The 21025-nt window shown below is 39.4% G+C and overlaps 2 protein-coding genes across 4 annotated transcripts in view; one reads left to right on the forward strand and one right to left on the reverse strand.

Annotated features, from left to right (window-relative positions):
• Positions 1-6795, forward strand: part of LOC128703695 (ankyrin repeat domain-containing protein 29-like) — a 48665-nt gene extending 41870 nt beyond the window's left edge. The window contains exon 14 of one of the 2 annotated variants that reach the window (XM_070101176.1): positions 5744-6795. The gene's annotated coding sequence lies outside the window, so the exon portion shown is untranslated. The remainder of the gene's footprint in view (positions 1-5743) is intronic. The other variant, XM_070101177.1, reaches the window with a different exon arrangement.
• Positions 6796-15231: 8436 nt separating this feature from the next.
• Positions 15232-21025, reverse strand: part of Pkc98E (Protein kinase C) — a 107152-nt gene continuing 101358 nt past the window's right edge. For both annotated transcript variants that reach the window (XM_070101179.1, XM_070101178.1), the window contains exon 14: positions 15232-20532. The gene's annotated coding sequence lies outside the window, so the exon portion shown is untranslated. The remainder of the gene's footprint in view (positions 20533-21025) is intronic.

The following is a 21025-nucleotide window of genomic DNA, read 5'->3' on the forward strand; positions in this document are numbered from 1 at the left end:
TTCCAACAAGCATGCATGAGCGTGTTAGATAGGAGTGAATAGAGACAAATGGTATTTGGGACCTGATGATCTGTTGGAGTGTGAGCAGGGTAATATTTAGTGAAGGGATTCAGGGAAACCGGTTATTTTATATAACCGGACTTGAGTCCTGGAAATGGGAAGTACAATGCCTGCGTTCTAAAGGAGGGGTTTGGGATATTGGCAGTTTGGAGAGATATATTGTGTATTTTTATATGTATATACTTCTAAACTGTTGTACTCTGGGTACCTCTGCAAAAACAGTGATTATGTGTGAGTGAGGTGAAAGTGTTGAATGATGAAAGTATTTTCTTTTTGGGGATTTTCTTTCTCTTTGGGTCACCTTGCCTCAGTGGGAGATGGCGAGTTGTTGTTGTTGGGGGGGGGGGATTCCTTTGGACCTTCCTATACATCTCCCCTTGTACATAGGGATCTAAATTATACATATTGCTTGTCTAACCCATCAAGAGAGGCTCCTTGATGGAAGTTGGATGTTATCGAAGAAATACATTATAGTGATGTTTTTTCTTGCTCACAGATATGCTCTAACATTAAGTGTTATTCTAGTGGATAGGTACATTCTGAATGAGCTTGTGCTTTGCTAGTTCATTTTCTTCTTGAAGAGCCTCTAGTTTACTGCAGGCTAGAGGAGAGTAACTGAAGTGACTCACTATTTGCCTGCCACACTTAGTATGGATGTCTCTTATTACTCTCTGTTCCAGAATACAGTGGAACCTCAAAAATCGAACTTAATCCGTTCCAGGAGCTAGTTCTAAATTCGAAAAATCTGAAATTCGAAGCAATATTTCCCATAACAAATAATAGAAATACAATTAATCCGTTCCAGAAACCCAAAAATATTCACACAAAAAATACATTTTATAGAGATTAATTACAGTTTTACATACAACAAATACTGTACTATAGTTTTTAATTATGTATAGTAATACATATAAAATAACATTTTTACTTACCTTTATTGAAGATTGGTGATGGCATCTGGAAGATAGGGAGGAGGAGAGAGGGAGTTGGGGTTAGTGTTTGGAAGGAGAATCCCCCTCCATGAGGACTTCAGGTAAAGCCCTCTCTGGGGTTACTTCCCTTCTCTGTCTTTTAATGCCACTAGGACCAGCTTGAGAGTCACTGGACCCCTGTCTCACAAAATAACTGTCCACAGTCCTCTGTTTCTGGCGCCTCTTTAACATTTCCCTAAAATGGGACATGGTTCTGTCACTGAACTTGTTGCAAAGATGGCTTGTTTCAGCTTGCTCAGGGTGGTACTTCTGCACAAACATTTGGACATCATTCCACTTGGCACAAATCTCCTTAATCTTTGAAGAAGGCACCTCATCCACTCCCTATATTAACACCTTTCGCAACATCAGCTTCCTTGATTTGTTCTTTCTTTGACAGGATAGAACCGATGGTCGACTTGTTTTCCCATACATGCTGGCAAGCTCAACAAGTCTCACACCACTCAAATACTTCTGTATTATTTCCTTCACATCTATGGTGTTTCTCACTTTCTTTACCACAGGGGTACCACTAGCAAGTTTCTTTGGGTCCATGGCAGCTTATTTCACAGTCCCACAAGCACTAAACACAATGAAATAATCGTAAAATGCGTGAATGAGAGCGCAGGTTAGTATTCACTCAAGCATAAACAAAGCTAGACTGCTCATGGCGCCTGTGCGGGGACGCAGACAGAGCGGGCCAGCAGACAGGTCCCGTACACAGCAGTCCGAAAATAGGGGCGTGTTCAATAATAGGGGCACAGTTTGTCCGAAAAAATGGTCCTATTTTCGAAATGTTCGATATCTGATACGTTCGATTTTTGAGGCTCCACTGTACAGCCATGGATAGCCATTTCAAGGGTATGCATGTGCTTGTGTACAAGTAACTCTCAATCGTGAGGTAGTGTGTTAATTTTACTATTTTTAAGCACATTTGTTATATTAATATTTTAAAAGTATCAGATGGTACCGGCCACTTTTTCGCCAATGCCAATACAGTGGACCCCCAGTATTCGATATTAATCCGTTCCTGAGAGCTCATCAAATACCGATAATATCGAAAACCGAATCAATTTTCTTCATAAGAAATAATGGAAATCAAATTAATCCGTGCAAGACACCCAAAAGTATGAAAAAAAAAATTTTTACTACATGAAATATTAAGTTTAATGCAATAATTATAATAACAATAAAATAATTGACACTTACCTTTAATGAAGATCTGGTGATGATTGATGGGATGGGAGGAGGGGAGAGGTGTTAGTGTTTAGAAGGGGAATCCCCTTCCCTTAGGACTTGAGGTAGCAAGTCCTTTTCCGAGGTTACTTCCCTTCTTTTAATGCCACTAGGACCAGCTTCAGAGTCATTGGATTTCTGTCGCACAACATATCTGTCCATAGTGGCCTGTACCTCCCGTTCCTTTATGACATTCCTAAAGTGTTTCACAACATTGTTAGTGTAATAGTCACCAGCATGGCTTGCAATAGCTGTGTTAGGGTGATTGTCATCAAAAAAGGTTTGCACACATTTCCTTAATCTTTGAAGTAGGCAACTTCTTCAATTTCTCTATCCCCTCCTCCGAAGCAGTTTCCTCAAGTGTGGCCTCTTGCTGTTGAAGATGATCTATCAGCTCATCAGTGGTTAGTTCTTCACTGTCCTCCTCCACCAACTCTTCCACATCCTCCCCACTAACCTCCAACCCCAAGGACTTCCCCAATGCCACAATGGATTCCTCAACTGGCATAGGATTCTCAGGGTTAGCCTCAAATCCTTCAAAATCCCTTTTGTCTACACATTCTGGCCACATTTTTTTCCAAGCAGAGTTCAAGGTCCTCTTAGTCCCTCCCTCCCAAGCCGTACCTATAAGGTTTATACAATTGAGGATATTAAAGTGATCCTTCCAAAAGTCTTTTAGAGTCAGTTGAGTTTCTGTGGTCACTATAAAGCACTTTTGAAACATAGCTTTTGTGTACAGTTTCTTGAAGTTGGAAATGACCTGCTGGTCCATGGGCTGCAGGAGAGGAGTGGTATTAGGAGGCAAAAACTTGACCTTAATGAAGCTCATGTCCCCAGAAAGTTGCTCTGCCAAGTCTGTAGGATGACCAGGAGCATTGTCTAATACCCGGAGGCACTTAAGGTCTAATTTCTTTTCAGTTAGGTAATTTTTCACAGTGGGGGCAAATGCTTGGTGTAACCAGTCATAGAAAAAGTCCCTAGTGACCCATGCCTTACTGTTTGCCCTCCACAGCACACACAAATTAGCCTTGAGGACATTGTTTTTCCTGAACACTCTGGGAGTTTCAGAGTGATACACCAATAAAGGCTTCACTTTGCAATCACCACTAGCATTGGCACACATGAGAAGAGTAAGCCTGTCTTTCATAGGCTTATGGCCTGGGAGTGCCTTTTCCTCCTGAGTAATGTAGGTCCTGCTTGGCATTTTCTTCCAAAACAGGCCTGTTTCGTCGTAATTAAACACTTGTTCAGGTTTCAGTCCTTCACTGTCTGTGTAATCCTTGAATTCCTTCACATATTTTTCAGCTGCTGTTTGGTCCGAACTGGCAGCCTCACCATGCCTAATCACACTATGTATGCCACTACGATTCTTAAATCTTTCAAGCCAACCTTTGCTGGCCTTAAATTCACTCACATCACCACTAGTTGCAGGCAATTTCTTTACCAAATAGTCATGCAACTGCCTAGCCTTTTCACAAATGATCGCTTGAGAGATGCTATCTCCTGCTATCTGTTTTTCATTTATCCACACCAGTAACAATCTCTCAGCATTTTCTAACACTTGCGGTCGCTGTTTCGTAATCACAGTTGCACCTTTTGCAAGAACAGCTTCCTTGATTGCCGTTTTCCTGGTCACTATAGTATAGAGATGGTTGATTGGGGTTTATTATACAACCTAACCAGCTCCGACACACGCACTCCACTTTCGTACTTTGCAATTATCTCTTTCTTCATTTCATAAGTCATTAGCGACTTTTTTCTCAAAGGGTTGGCACTAGAAGCTTTCTTGGGGCCCATGGTGACTTATTTTGCAGAAACAAGCGCCAAACACAGCGATAATATGGATAATATGGAATGTACTGAATGTATCCTTAGATGTGCGCACACTGGCTGGCTTGTAAACACTGGCACACACGGGGCAGTTCAGGCCACACGTGGACACGTCTCGTACGAATCGTATCGAATACCGGGTTTTCAATCGAATACCAAGGAAATTTTTTTGCGATATATTGCATCGAATACCGGATTTATCGAATACCGATGCCATCGAATTCCGGGGGTCCACTGTACCACAAAATAGTGGTACAGTTTGGCCATCACTAATCCGGCAATCAGTAATCTGGCACTAATTTCGGCTAGCATAATTTCAAATATCTGGGGTCACCACACCAACCTGCCGCTACTTGCTGCATAAATCATTCCAATTTCTTTTTCTCTATTTATTGTTATAACCTGCTCACTTTTAGTCCTAGCCATGGTTCCAACTAATAAAAGAAATGCTTCTCGTTGTGTAAAGCACATACACCATACATTGTCCATAAAAGATAAGGTGGCTTTGAAGCTACTGTCGGTAGCCATGAGCTCAGCTCACTTAGATAAGCTGTGACCGGTAAATTTGGGCCTACATATGAGAGAATAGGTCTGTGTGGTAAGTGTGCACTATATAAAAAAAAAGAACTGCAGCACGCAGTGCATAATGAGAAAAAAAGGTGACTCTGCTTGTGGTGTAACACAGCAACCTTGTAGTGTATTTTCATATGGTTTGTATGATTGTATTCTCGTTTTGGTCTCATTTGATAGAATGGAAAATATATTACAAAAAGAGATATAATTTTGATTGGTTTTGCACCAGAAAGTACCTTAAAACTGAGCTCAAAGTAGTGGAAATGTTAGAATTTTCCTGATGTTCAAAAGTAAATAAATGACATCACCGTCCAATACGTATCCAACTGGCCGGTCTGATACGCAGCCACGAATGGGTCGACACTATTTATGCAATTATTACAATAATGTAGTAGTCTGCATATCAGTAAGTCTTCTATTTTTTGTGAATAAAAATTCAAAATGGAAAGCAAGTGCAATATAAGAGGGGCCTGGAAACATGACTAATGAATAGAGAAAATGTTATTTTAGTGCTAAGAATGTCTGCAGTGTTTATTCTGGACCCTATTTTGAAATTGGCATCTGTGTGAAATTGGCCAAATTATTGATATCTGACCACTTTATTGGGTAGTTGAAATAGGTAAATGTATGGTTTCTTGTACTCAATCGACAGAATAGAAGGAATACTAGCAAAATTGCTACAAGTTTGCATGATTGGAACAATGGAATGGGCCAAAAATAGGGCGTAACGTGGGTGAAATCGCCAATGCATAAATATCGCCACTGGGTTAAGTGTATTCTAACCTTACCACTCTGTAATCTGGCAAAATCACTAATCCAGCACCCTACAGGTCCTAAAAATGCCGGATTAGTGATGGTCAACCTGGATTGATATCAGCAATACACAGATTCATAGGAGGTAAATTAATGTTGAACAAAGATGGTTATCATGACTCCAATTACAATTCAATTATTGTATCTAAAACCTATTTACTCTAATTCTTCCCATGTTATTCTTAAGACAAATACATTCATAAATTTTTACCTGCAGACTTGCGTTGTCTTTTCTGAGTATACTATTTTTGTCATTGCAGAAGCATTTGGTTGCATACATCACCAGCAAGAAGTTGCCTTAAATCTCCGATCACACATCTTCCTGGGAGATTTGTTTTTTAACAATGGCCATTTCCAAGCAAGGTAGAGTGACCCGTCGCAGTTAAAGTGAAGGTGTTGTATTGTATTCATGATTATTAAACTGTGCGTGTTACTAAGCCCTCATATCACAAGACTAAATATCAAAATTGTTTAAAATAACTATTTTTCTAACACTCATACTCATTGCTGTTGTAATATATTACCATCATTTTCTTACATAACTGCTTTAGACATGAAACATTATGGGTCTTCTAGCCATAAGACTGAATCTTTTCTAAGGTTGTCCAAAAGAGATTTATATGCACATGTGATGACCAGTTTAAAATCAATGCCTACCTCATTCCTAATTACTTACTGTAGTTAGTGTAAACTTAATTGAAACTGGCATTATGCCTCTTGCTTTTTTTTGGGGGGATGCATGAAATACTTGTATACGTTACTATAGCTCTCTTGTAATTACGAACTTTTCTACCATTAATTTCTACTCAAGGAAAAAAAATATGTACGTAGTTTAATTTTCTGTGTAGTTTAGCACAGAGAGATGATTCTGAGCCTTTAAGCCAAACGTGTGATAATCTGCATAGTTGTTATACAGTAGTTTATAAATTCAATTTTATACATCCTAACACTGTTATTTGTATTAATGTATAATCAATACCTTTGTATGATACCACATACTGGCGTATGTTATGATGTCTTTTAACAAGAATAACATGAAAGAACAACTTTTATATTTGACATTAAATTCATTAATCCATATCAAAATGCTTTTGTTAAGCCAGTTGTGATTAATGCAAGCACCTCCTGCTGCATTATCCTGTAACACAATTTTAGATTATTATTTAAAGTGTTGTGGGGCAAAACAGCTTCTTTTATAGCAGTCTTGGTTTTATGGGCAGGATTTTCAGTGTTAACTTAAAATGCAATATTGCACTCCTTTTATTAACATGAAAACACTAAGAAAAGGTAATAAAGAGTAAACTTTTAAGAATATGCTAGCTCTTATTAGAACCCCCACCATACTATATTCACAATATTCTCTAAAATGAAAATTATTCCAGAGCAAAAATTTGATGCTGAAAAATTCCTTCAAGACAAGATAAGAGAAGGGGCATCCTATTTCAATTTCAGTCATTCTCCTATTTTTTAAACAAAGTCATACTCAATGCAAATTCTAATACCCAATACACTTGTCCCCTGCTCAGCATCCAGGATGCTTTCTAGAGAAATTGGTTACCACATGAACCCCAGTTTTCCAAAGACACCCATGTTAAAATTAGACATGTATTCAGCAGGGAAAATTTCCTGTATACTCTTTATATTAACACTGAAATTATACAGATTCTGTACTCCCCAGAGAGGCTTCCTTTTTTTGGGTTGACAACTTGTCAAAATGCAGCATGAAAATGATCGTTACTGTAGTGTAGAACAACTGAATTATGATAGTTTAAATGGAGAAAGCTGTTAAGACTGAATGGAAAGTGAGTTTGGTTAGACTGAATGGAGAGAGCATTTAATTAGACTAATTGGAGAATGCGTTTGATTAGGCAATGGAGAAAAAATTTCGATAAATAAACTGGGGAATGAGTTTCGTTAGACTTGAATGCATTTGATTAGACTGAATGGAGAGTGAACTTGATTAAACTGAATGGAGAGTGAGGAAGTTATGTTAGACCACTGTGATCCTAATCACTAACTCAGGTTTGCACTCACCTTTGTTGGCCAACAACTTGGAATGTTATAAAATAATGGACTGATAATCTGGGAGTACATGGGCATCTGGAATAACAAAATGTTAGTGGCTAGTGATGTCCAGTGAAGCAATACAAATGAACAGTGAAGACAGGAAATAATGACCAGAGAGCAGTTATGTGCTGTTATTCTGTGCCCAGTTAGACAACGAGATGCAATAACAAATTAGTGTTTAGTGAAATAGATCGACTGATTTGTGCTGCTGATGCAAAACTGTAATTTATATAATATTTAATTTTTGCTAAACCCATCACTTACTGCTCTATACTTATCAATAAAACTATGACTGTATCAGCGTTTCCTTAATCATCATCTACAAACATTTACAGTCTCTCCTCACTTAACAATGTACTCGTTTAACGCCTGCTCAGACTTACAACCTGCTCTCTGACCAGTATGCATACCTAAGTAATGTATATTAGGGCTGATTTCCTCTATTCTGTTTATTACAATATACAGTACACTACTGTATAAACATTTAAAAATATACTAAAATTGTTATAAATGATGCAAAGTTGACATTACAACAATATCTAAAGATATTCATTAAACAAATGACCAGTTTGTTTACTGACCTACTTTTAGGAAGGGAACTCCATCATTAAGTGAGGAGAGACTGCATATAGTTTGTATGCCTTCTGGCAAGTCATTTGAAGTTCTTTTCAAATTGTCTCCTCAAACCTGAAACTGAGGATTCAAAATTGCAATTCTACTTTCTCCTTGAAGACATACAGTACAGTAGGGCCCCACTTATACGGCAGGTTTGGTTCCAGGCTACCGCCGTAAAGCAGAAATCACTGTAAAATGGAACACCCAATTTTTCCACATATAAATACTAGATAACAAGTTTACACTAACATATATTAAGTTAGCAATAGAACTAGGCATTAAAAAACAATAAAAAAGTAAAATACACATATAATACACTCATTATTTACCTTAAAATATTTGTAGTCTTAATCTAGGGCGAGATGAGTAGTATTTATTATAAGAAATCAAGTGTGTTATGTATGGCAGCCAGCCAGGCTACCATACTAGGCCAACCCACCCACACATAATATTCTGACATTTAAGCATCTCAGAGCGACCCCCATTCTCATGTAACACCATTTTTAGAAGAAATGAAGCTCTGAGTGAAGGCAATGGAAATAAGTCACTGACTTATTTTTGGGTTATCCTAGGTACTTTACACATATGCTGCTATGTATGATAATCTATGTAACTGTATTTGTGTATACCTGAATAAACTTACATACGAAAGGAATAATTTTCTACAGTTACCTCCAGTAACACATTTTTACTTATGTTGGACTAGAGAAAATGTTATTCTTGCCGTCACTCATACAAGTTGTCTGGCTATCACATCCCATATTTATGTTTATTCTACTGTGGAGTGTATTTATCATCTTTATATATGTATCATGTTTATTATATAATTTTGAAAAAATATCATAGATGGATTAATGAAAATATGTATATTAACATAATATGCAACATTTAATGAGACTCAGTGATTATTATTATATCATCATCATTACTAATATGGTGTCTCGAGACATAAGAGACACTGATTTTAATGTGTACCTGCACGCCAGCACAGTAAGTTTATTTAGGTACAGGTATACACAAGTATAATTATCAGAGTATATATAAAATATGAAATAGCTTTTAAAAACACTTGAAATTCTGGAGTTTCCTGACATAATGAGAGATTTGGTGCTTACAGATATCACGGAGAATGTAAACAAACCGGGTGGGGTATGGTGACCGTATTAGAAAGTCAGGTGGGGGAGCCGTATAGAGAGTTTTGGTCATAATTTGAAATGACCATATTAGCGGAACGGTGTAAAGCGGGGCCCTACTGTAGGTACACCTTTGCCATCAGCACTGTATGACCCTGATGGGTTTAGCACTTATTTATGAATTATTTTTTTTTTTTTTCAACAAGTCGGCCGTCTCCCACAGAGGCAGGGTGACCCAAAAAAGAAAGAAAATCCCCAAAAAGAAAATACTTTCATCATCATTCAACACTTTCACCATACTCGCACATTATCACTGTTTTTGCAGAGGTGCTCAGAATACAACAGTCTAGAAGCATACACATATAAAGATACACAACATATCCCTCCAAACTCCCAATATCCCAAACCCCTCCTTCAAAGTGCAGGCACTGTACTTCCCATTTTCAGGACTCAAGTCCGACTATATGAAAATAACCGGTTTCCCTGAATCCCTTCACTAAATATTACCCTGCTCACACTCCAACAGATCGTCAGGTCCCAAGTACCATTCGTCTCCATTCACTCCTATCTAACATGCTCACGCACGCTTGCTGGAAGTCCAAGCCCCTTGCCCACAAAACCTCCTTTACCCCCTCTCTCCAACCCTTTCGAGGACGACCCCTACCCCGCCTTCCTTCCCCTATAGATTTATATGCTTTCCATGTCATTCTACTTTGATCCATTCTCTCTAAATGACCAAACCATTTCAACAACCCCTCTTCTGCCCTCTGACTAATACTTTTATTAACTCCACACCTTTTCCTAATTTCCACACTCCGAATTTTCTGCATAATATTTGCACCACACATTGCCCTTAAACGGGACATCTCCACTGCCTCCAACCGTCTCCTCGCTGCTGCATTTACCACCCAATGAATATAATATAATAATAAATCCCTAGTTGCATAGCTGATATTCTGTAGTTCAAGTAATTTCTTGGTACTTGACACAGTAACCCAAGTACAGTATATTTTAAGTCATCTTCCAATGGAAACAAGCCACCGACTTTTTGGGGGTTTATCCTAGGTAATTTACACTGATACTTGTACTTATGTGTACCGATGCCTAAATAAACTTATTTACTTATACAATCCCCCCCAAGATGTAAATTTGCCTTCAGTTTGTGCAGCTAAGAGTTCAAATTCAATAAAAATAATTTTGCAGTCATCTTCTTTCGTGAGCATACAATGGACCTGTCTTTCTTTGGTATCATATTTGGCATTTAATTTTGGATAGACTGTTACAGCTGAATGTAGCAGCCCAAGCACTGACTACCTTATTTGCTGTGTAGAGGATGGCGGTGTGAGATCTGACTGGTCTTGTTACCCTTAAATTCTATTTATATCTCTGAACACCATTTTCATCAATAATACCTACAGACACTAGTTTTCCTCATGTTACTATGGCTTGTGTGTTTTAGATACTATGGCTTCAGCAGAAGTTTAACACATTACTTTGTTACACAACTGAAGCTGCATCCATCTCATCTTCCGAAGCCAGGTTGGGCCAGCTGGGCCGACAGTTTGATGGATGAGGATTGACCAGGTTCTTGGACTGGAGGGAAAACATGAATGCAAGGTTTTCCTGCAACAGGACCAGCAATACACAAATAACCCACACACAAAAGGGAGAAGCTTACGACGACATTTCGGTCCAACTTGGACCATTTACAAAGTCACACTAACCAGAAGTGGAGCGGGACGGCTATATATAGGCAGGAAGAGGTGGTGGTAGTAGTAGTACAAGAATGGTATATAATACCGACAAGATGAAATTAAGACACATGCGCAACACCCGGGCATCCCTATCGTAGACGTTTCGCCATCCAGCCAGCCACTGGATGGCGAAACGTCCACAACAAAGACAACCAGACGCCGCACATGTGTCTTAATTTCATCATTAGTAGTAGTAGTAGTAGTAGTAGTAGTAGTAGTAGTAGTAGTAGTAGTAGTAGTAGTAGTAGTAGTAGTAGTAGGAGTAGTAGTAGTAGTAGTAGTAGTAGTAGTAGTAGTAGTAGTAGTAGTAGTAGTAGTAGTAGTAGTAGTAGTAGTAGTAGTAGTAGTAGTAGGAGTAGTAGTAGGAGTAGTAGTAGGAGTAGTAGTAGGAGTAGTAGTAGGAGTAGTAGGAGTAGTAGGAGTAGTAGGAGTAGTAGGAGTAGTAGGTGTAGGAGGAGTAGTAGGAGTAGGAGTAGTAGGAGTAGGAGTAGTAGGAGTAGTAGGAGTAGTAGGAGTAGTAGGAGTAGTAGGAGTAGTAGTAGTAGTAGTAGTAGTAGCAGCAGCGCAGCGCAGCGCAGCCTAGCCTAACCTAACCTAACCTAACCAAGCCAGTCAAATACAAAGGAAGGGGAGCACTGCAAGAGAGCTAGGTGCCCACAGAGGGAGAGCAAACGCACAGAGGTGCGTGAAAGGGGAAGTGGTGAAATAAATGAAGAAGGAAGAAACAGAAACACGAGACAGAAGAGAGAAAGACAACCTAGAGGAGAAAAAGGAAAGAGGAAAGGGGAAGAGGGAGAAGAAAAAGAAAAAGAAAAAATGAGGAGTCAGGTTAAGTCACGAGTGTTCTGAAGTTTGGAGCATTTTACAATGTAGTGGGAGAGGAAGGCATCTACAGAGACAAAGCCAGGGCTAAGATTCATACAAGGAAAGTTGTGTATTAGAGAGGATTCAACTAGACGGCAACTGTTCGAGTTGGAAGTAGGGAAGACAGTTTTAGCAGAAGACCAGTCAATAGGATGGCTATGATCTCTGACGTGACAGAAAAGAGCATTGTTAGTGTTGGCAAGCCTAACACTATTTTTGTGCTCCCTAAGTCTGTCAGAAAGAGATCGACCAGTTTCTCCGAAGTATTGAAGAGGACAGGAGCAAGAAACAGAGTAGACACCAGGAACATCTGTAGAGGGAGGAGAGGTATGAACGAGATTAGTGCGAAGAGTGTTAGTCTGGTGGAAGGTGAGCTTGATGTCTAAGGGACGGAGAGAATTGTTGAGATTAGAAAGACCGGAAATGTAGGGAAGGCAGAGGATAGAAGAGTTCCCAGGAGTAGAGAGTTTGGGAGAGAAGAAATTGCATTTAGCACGTGAGAGGGCAGAGTCTATGAAATGGGAAGGGTAGCCAAGATGGGAAAAAGAATTAAGAGTGGAAATTTCTGCTGGAAGGAACCGAGGATCACAGATGCAGAGGGCACGGAGAAAGAGGGAGATAAGAACACTTTTCTTGACAGGGAAAGCATGATAGGAAAAGTAGTGAATGTACATGCCACTGTGCATAGGTTTTCGGTAAACGGAAAGGGAAAAACCTGTATCTGAGCAGTGGACATGGACATCAGGGAAAGGAAGCAAGGAATTAGATTCCAATTCAGCTTTAAACTTAATGGAAGGGGCAAGATTATTAAGAGCTTCAAGAAAAGGTTGGAAGAGACTGGAGTCATGAGGCCACAGAGCAAAGATGTCATCCACATAGCGGAGCCAGAGCGAAGGTTGCACATCGAGGATAGGAAGAACAGTCTCGAAGTATTCCATGTAAAGATTAGCAAGGACAGGAGAGAGAGGAGAGCCCATAGTGACACCGAAGGTTTGAGAATAATATTTCCCTTGGAAGGAAAAGGAGTTAGAGTCCACACAGAGGTGGATAAGATCAAGAAAGACATCAGTAGGTATAGGGAGATGAAGAAACCCTTCATGGGCCTTCAATATGCCCTAAATCAGCTGGTTCAGTGGTGTCAAAACAATGTTCAGTGCTGTCAAAACAATCAGTTACAGGGGTGATCCACAAGCGCACACACAAATGATCAACCCTAGGTAAATAGTAAAAAAAATAGCAAAAAAGTAGCAAGACAATTAACACCAAAATAAAATCATGCCTCACAAATGTTTTTTCTCACCTATACAGTATAGTATACAGCTTCATCCTTGTCAAAGCTTATTCTAATGAACATGTTTAATATTCACTACAGCTTTTATTTGGGTTTCCTAAGCTGATAAAAGAAATGTCAAAAAACAAGCAAATTTGAGTAACTTGTAATGCCTCACCTTGTTCACCAATACCTGTGTGGTTTGTGTCACATTCTTTTGGGTTCTTGACAACATAGGATAAAAGACAAGTTGTAAGTGGGATACACGTTGTCCATGTGCATTCTTCCAATCATGGTTAAAGATGCATCTTCCTGCACTCCATCACAGTACAAAAGGAGGAAATCGGGATTGATTGCGGAAAATAGTTTCAAATTGCCATAAATTTAAGTACCTGAAATAGCTTATATTTAATGAGAATTTTTGAGGAACTGAGGAATAACATTCCACTGAACACAAACTTCCATTTGAAAAAATTATATATACCGCTTACTTTTTAACCAAATATTAAGAAAAAACAGAGCCGCACTGAGTGTGTTGAATGTACCACCAATTGATAACAAGCCTTTATTACAGACAACCTTCACTCTAAGAACTTCCTCAGGTCTAATCTTGTTTAACCCTTTGACTGTCGCAAGCCCTTTCTGAAACTGTCATTCTATGTCGCAAAAGTTTTGGGAAAAAAAAAAATTTCTTATGAAATGATAGAGAATCTTTTCCCGATGGTAATGACACCAAAAGTACGAAATTTGGTCTAAAACTCACGGAATTACACTCCCGCGAAGTTAGCAATCTCGGCGACATATACGCATCAGCATATCACCGACTTTGAACCCTGTTTTTGGCCAATTCCGTTGTTCCAGTTGACCAAACTCCTAGTTATTTCTTTAGAACTCCATTTTTTCTATCAGTTGAGTACAAGAAACCGCCCATTTACCGATTTGAACTACCCAATAAAGTGGTCAGAAATTGGCAATTTGGCCAATTTCACGCAAATTAAAAAAGATGCCAATTTCAAAATAGGATCCAGAATAAACAATGTAGACATTCTTGGCACTAAAATAACATCCTCTGTTCATTAGTCACGTCTCTAGGCCCCTCTTATATTACTATTGCTATTTTGAATTTTTATTCATACAAAAAAATACAAAATTTACTGTTATGCAGACTACTGCATTATTGTGAAAATGGTATAAATAATATCAGTGCACTAGTGAAAGAATAATAGGCTCCCCAGTTGACATGTATTGGATGTGTGGTGTAATTTGCTTACTCCTGAACATTGGTAAAAATCGAACATTTCCGCTACTTTGAGCTCAATTTCAAGGTCATTTTCATCGTGAAAGTAATAAAAATCATCTCTATTTCTGTAATATGTTTTCCATTTTATCACCCGAGACCAAGAAAACGAGAATACAACGATAAATACTATACGAAAATACACCTCAAAGTCGGCGTTTTAATAAAAAAAAAAAAACTTTTTTTCTCATTATGCACTGCATGCTGCAGGATTTTTATGTGGTGCACACTGACCACACAGACCCATTCTCTCACATGTGGGCCTACCAGCTTTCTCCTGTTTGATTTGAAGCCGCTAGAATTTACGTGTATAAATACATCAGAAACAGTGGTGCGCAAGATGTATATATACGACGTAAACAGTCAAAGGGTTAATGCAGCTACTGACCAAAGAAAAAAAAAGTTTTGCAAATAAGAAGTCTTGTTCTTACATTTGTCATCATTATGGTCACAACACAGTATGATCCCCTAAGAATCATAGTGTTAAGTCTTGTCTTTCATTTAGTATCACGTCTGCTTGTTAATAAGCTGATCTTGCACTAGTGGTGTAGTCATCTTTTAACTGCTTTGCTGAGGTTTACTATTTATATTTACAGAATGAGAAGTAGGGCCAGGATGAAAGTAAATTAATGAATTACTGTATGTAAGTGTAGAAAAACACAGAAATTCTAGTTATAAATTATTTTGAGTTATAAATACTGTTTACACATCATCGGTACATTTACGTAGGCTTACAATAAAAAATCACTCGAACACTTAAATATATTTATATCACGCTTCTCATACAATCAGCCGAGAGAAAGACATAAGTATTTTTTAGGAGACAAAAATACCCATTGACATATCATTACAGTAATCAGAATATTACACAGACGGGCACACTGATCTTTGAAGTGAGGGAGACAGTTGATTTTGGCACAGTGGTCCATGGGTAGAAGAGGGTTGACCCAAAGCTCAGGAGTCTTGTAGGCAACCTGACTGAGGCACCAACACACAGTGCAGAGTCATGTATATCAGAAGAAGCTGGGCAATAGGCTCTACATTCCTTGTTGGAGTTGGGCTGAAGGCTCATACATTTCACTTGCAGGTCCAGGTTGGCTTTTTGAACAAGGTCACTGGTGAACTGTAGTGTACTCAAGGTTACATTTTCTCAGAAGATGCAGGAACAGCATAATGCCAAAGGTTCTCATTCATGAGACAGATTGGCTAATTTGCTTTGTGTTGTTCCCATGAATTACATCTGGTACAGTACAAGTCTACCTCATCACCTAAACCTGTGCCATAGACCCAACCTGCTTGGTCCTTCTTTCCAACCCACCACAGCTCAGCAGCAAACATGCACACAAACATCCACTCACACTCTCTCAGACCAACATTTACAAATAGAATAGTTATGGGAACAATTCATGTATCTATTAAAATGTCTATCAATCTACAGCTAACATCAATCTCTTTGGCTTAAGATCCAAACTAAAGTAATGAAAATGCAATTAAGTACAATACCAATGACAACATGAATGATTGTATTACAGGGCGGGATTGCAAGGGTTAGGGGAATGAGGTGTTCTGTATCCAACATAGGCTGGGTGCTCTGAACAGGAAGAGGCAACTTAAAAGTATGGTGCTTTGTCCAACCTTATATCGCAACAGGTGCTGCAACAGACAAGCACCACAGATGGAAGGACTTCAGGAAGAGGAAGAGTAGGAGGGATGATACTGCCAGATCGCACATGCATACAGCAAAAATGCATCCTATGCAAATATTTTGTACACCGCATTTGTTTTGTGCACCAGCCCTACCCTAGAGCACCCAGATGATGAGGAAGAGAAGAATACTGACGATCACAGTGAGTCCAGCCCCACTGTGAGTTGAGACTCACTGAGAGTTGAGACTCACAGCGAGTCAAGTTCCACAGTAAGTTGGGCCCTACTTTAAGTTGGACTCCATGGTAAATTAGAGCCCCAAGGGAAATCGGGATCCCAACACTTCTCCCTGCCACCACTTTCCTTCCAAGCCGCTGCCATTAAAAGATTATGACTTACAGAAGCCCATACTGTGCAACCTCAACTAATTTGGCCCCATTTTCTGAAACAGGCACATGGTTATTAAATACTCATTAGACCATCATAGAGCCGATTACAAAAATTTTATAGAATATAAAAAGAATTTTCCTTTACCGTGTTCAACTGTTGCAGAATTTGGGCCCGAGCCTGCACCATTTAAAATAGAAAGATGCAAATTACTTCTGTAAGCTTCCAGCCTACAGCAGCAGCTGAGCCTGGAGTGGCATAACAGGGGTGAGGGCCCAGATACCACCAAGGATTTTATAGAGTACCTTCCCCCCTTTTGAGATTCAAGATGCACAAACTAGTGACAACAGAGAGAAAACTCTCTATTACCTCTTGGTGCTCACATCTGGCACAGGGGGAGGCAAATATACCAGATACTACGAATAGCATTTTCCAATACATTACGAGACTGGACACCGAGTGTAGCACTCCTGTACAATAGGCTTAACCCTACCAAGTGCTGCAGTGTGTGTCAAGTCAGTAGGGCATGTCACTGGCAAAGCCGAAAATCATAGTCCAGCATACAAATCAGGCTGGGCTATCAGAGACCACTCTGGCAGTGAGGTGAAAAGGTCATTCTCCACTGCACACTGTAGAGTAAATGCCACTGACTGCTATACTGGACTAATGAACACAGTGTCTTCTACAGAGCATTAATGGTGGGTACACTGCTTGTTTTACATGTTTTTTTAATAAAGCAGGCCAGCTATGACATCAGCAGAGAAACAAAGCTGCTTCTGCTGTGCATGCAATTGTTTTCAGCTTCACAGCATACAGCAGCCACTCACTGGCAGACAACAGCAAAAATAGCATCTCTCACCTGACCAGGATGCTCAGTCTACATCACAGTCTCTCACATGCTGTCAGAATTTTTGCAGACTCCGTTCACCTTCACCATGCATCGGGTCAGTTTGTGTGTTGCATGCACCACAATTCCCCAACAATGGTGGAGGCTTGTATGGCATTTAAAACCGCTGCAAAAGGCTGTCTGGCCATGACTGTCTGTTGGACTGCAAACAAACAAGCGTTCCTGGTTTTGCTGGGTTGTAAGCAGCTCACAAGACAACTATCTACTTAACAATGCAGATTTTGACCACAACACAAACAATGAAGACAGTAAAACTGCACACTACATGATTTGATTCTTTTTTTTTTTCCTACCAGTACATTATCTACTATCTTTGGCCTTGTTGTAATACCAATGTTTTCTGGGCTATGAGATATAGTAATGAGTCAAGAATGGTTGGAGAACACTGCCTTGGTGGTAGGTGTGCGAGGGTGGATGCAACACGACACCACACCAAATTTGACCCGAGGGTTAGGAGTGGTTAACAAATCCCCTTCTAACCCAGGGTCAAACAATATTGCACACACAGACAGCAGGTGTGGCTTGTGGTGCATAGGCTATAAGTATGGCCTAGGGCAGCCAGTGATCACAGTGGCACCAGCCACCTGGGGGAGACGGAGCACTGCCTGTCCTCCATCACGCTCACCCACCGGTCACAACAAAATTCCTTCTTTGTGCGAAAGACGATAAGGCAGATGACAAGAGTGGTTTGAGTGGCCAGCTGGGGGCCACACTCATGACTGGACCTGGGCCCCCAGTGGCACATTGACATACAACCTAGTTTCTCTGCTCCCAACCAGACCAGAGGTGGGCCAGGAGTAGAGATCAGGCTTGGAGCAATATTGTGGGCACACGCAGGTGCAAGGCAGAGAAGCACCGGGCAGTGCTGGGGGAGACTTGCCCACACCTCGCTGCCCACACATCACACCACCACACTACCAAAAAATAAAATAACCAACAGGCATAAACAATTGGAAGATTTGCTAGAGGACACAGCGGTGACGGGTCGCAGCATCACTGGCTTAATTCACTAACCTGAGACCATAGCCAATATTAGCCTAGTCTGGGCTACTTCACCAGTACAGAGAGTCTCAATACAGTATCATATGTCACAATTAAAGAAATAACTCATTGCAAGTCTCTGACACTGTTGACTCCCACCATTTACCATACACCTTTAATAGAAAGGGTTTTGATACAGTAAATTCATTAGTAATTACAGTACATTATAAAATCAGCACCTCAATTGTATTGTCACCATATGAATGTTTAAAAAGTGAATTGCAAAGGGGATTAACCTGTTACAGAGTGATCTATTAATTAAAGTGAGTTGCCTGGTTTTTTGGGGAGATGCCACCGAGTGGTAGACGACGTAGCCTGTATGGCTATCTTGGCTACAGGGCTGATCTACAACCTCTAATAAGGCTGCGACACACACACACATCACCGCCTGGGACTTGTTACATATATGCGCATACACACCAACATTCAGGGGTAGGGTAGGATGGGGGTGGGGGGATTTCTGTCCCCTGCTACTATGCATTTAGAATAACATATTTCTGTGTACATAATCTTTCAGTTCCCTATCTTCTTATTAGGTCATTACTATATTGGGTGGAGAACTTTTGTTCCTTTTCTTTATGTGAAATGCAATACTGGTTTAAGCTCAATACGTGAATCAATAATTGTGGACCTTAATCAGTTGTGGCTGCAACTTTAAGGTAAAACCTTCCATGTCTTGTCAAAAGCTCAGTAACATCAAACCCTTATTAAAACTGCCAAGGAAATAGAGAAGACACACACAGTAATTGTATGCCATTTTGTGAACTATAAAAGCACATTACCACGTTGGCTACAATAGTATAGTTTATCCACTAACTGCATGTTTGTAGTACACTGCTGATGGGAACACCAATGGTGAACTTCGAAGCCGCATTTAAGAAGTACCATTGTCCTCTTCATAACACAGGAGAACAGTCTTACCTAGTACAACTAAAAGGTTCACAAAAAGCTGCTCTCATCACAAGATTGTAAACTGTGCGTAGATAAGAGTTACTAGGGGTTGCAGTCGTTGCCCTGGACAAGCAAATGCAAGCAGCACAAATTAACATCCAATTCCTCACCTGTTTCGTGAGTACCCGAGGCCCTTGTCCAACTCTGGTGTTTGTTTTCAATAGGAAAAACTGAGTAATACAGCCAAGAAAGTGGCTCTTCAGTAGTTGGCAGAGCATTTTCACGAAAACATCATCGCTTAGGCTCCTGCATATTCACATAGCATAGCACCTTTTCTCAGATAAAGTGCTCTATTACTGGAAGGGTAATCTCTCCATTTATATATAAAGGTTAATTGGAAACTATTAACTTTAAGCTCCTTTCATTTGCTCCTTCCTCGAGCACAACTGCACTTCCTTCGAAGCCAGACCTGAAACTAGTAGTGACCAGTTTTGTCTACTTTGTCACTAGTAACTTTGAATCATTTGATACTATCTGACACTTGATGAGCAAATCTTATCATTGGGTAGTATTTTCAATTTCACTGCACTGCAATCATTGCTGGACACCTATTGAATGATCAGAGCTGCTCATTGCGTCAAAAATGCAATAGGCTTAAAACCTCCAGTAATGGAAGTTAAAAGATTGGCATTCATGTTCCTAACATTACACTGAGAGAAGTTAGCAAAAAATAAATAAACAATTGGTCACCTCTTTTGTAAAATTCTTTATGAACATTTTACTGTTGCATTACATTTGAGATACGTCATGCACTGACAATACTATATAAATACTATTCACAATAAAAAAAGCATTCTACATCTTGTCTGTGAAATATCTTTCCATAATGAAATATATTCATTTAAAAAATATTGTAACCTATAGGCTCAGAGATCTTCCGCTTTAAAACTTTACCAAAATTATCCATCATAAGAGTATTATAGAAATAACTGCAATACACCTATTTTCTGTTGTGCTTGTTGACATCCAACTCTTTGTGCATTTAAAATGGTTAAAAAATTATTCTTTGCTTATATAGCTTTGATCACCTGGTTGATTTAAAAGTCTCCTCTGAAAGAATATTGAGTTTTCCAATTTTTGGGCTTTCAAAATTCCAGGAGAGACTTTAGCACTTTGTACCTGAAAAAGAAACAATTCATTATTATCTGCCTCCTGATCAACAGTGTAATAATTATTATATTAGAAAAATAAGCACTGAACCTGTATGAGCCAAACAGCTCCTGATCTACAACTGCTCTTCTGCCTTGGGTATTTGTTCTCTTATTATTTTATTATTATTTTTAATTTATTTTTTATTATTTTTCCTCCCTCTGTGTTCTTGTTCCTACCCTCTGTGGGCCCCTAGCTCCCTTGCAATGCTCCTCTTTCTTAGTATTTGATTGACTCCACACTACTACTACTACCTCCACTATTACCTCTCTTGCTTCTGTCAATGTCTACTGGCCTACATATACTCCCTCCTTCTCTCCTTTCTGTTAGTGTGACTTTGTAAATGGTCCAAGTTGAACCAAAACATCATTGTAAGCTCCTCTTTTCTATGTTCAGGTTATTAGTGTATTGTTCCAGTCACAGTATTGTGCCTTTTCTTGTTATCTCTGTTCCTATCAACAAA

This window comes from Cherax quadricarinatus, chromosome 76 (genome assembly GCF_038502225.1).
Source record: "Cherax quadricarinatus isolate ZL_2023a chromosome 76, ASM3850222v1, whole genome shotgun sequence".
Taxonomy (NCBI): domain Eukaryota; kingdom Metazoa; phylum Arthropoda; class Malacostraca; order Decapoda; family Parastacidae; genus Cherax; species Cherax quadricarinatus.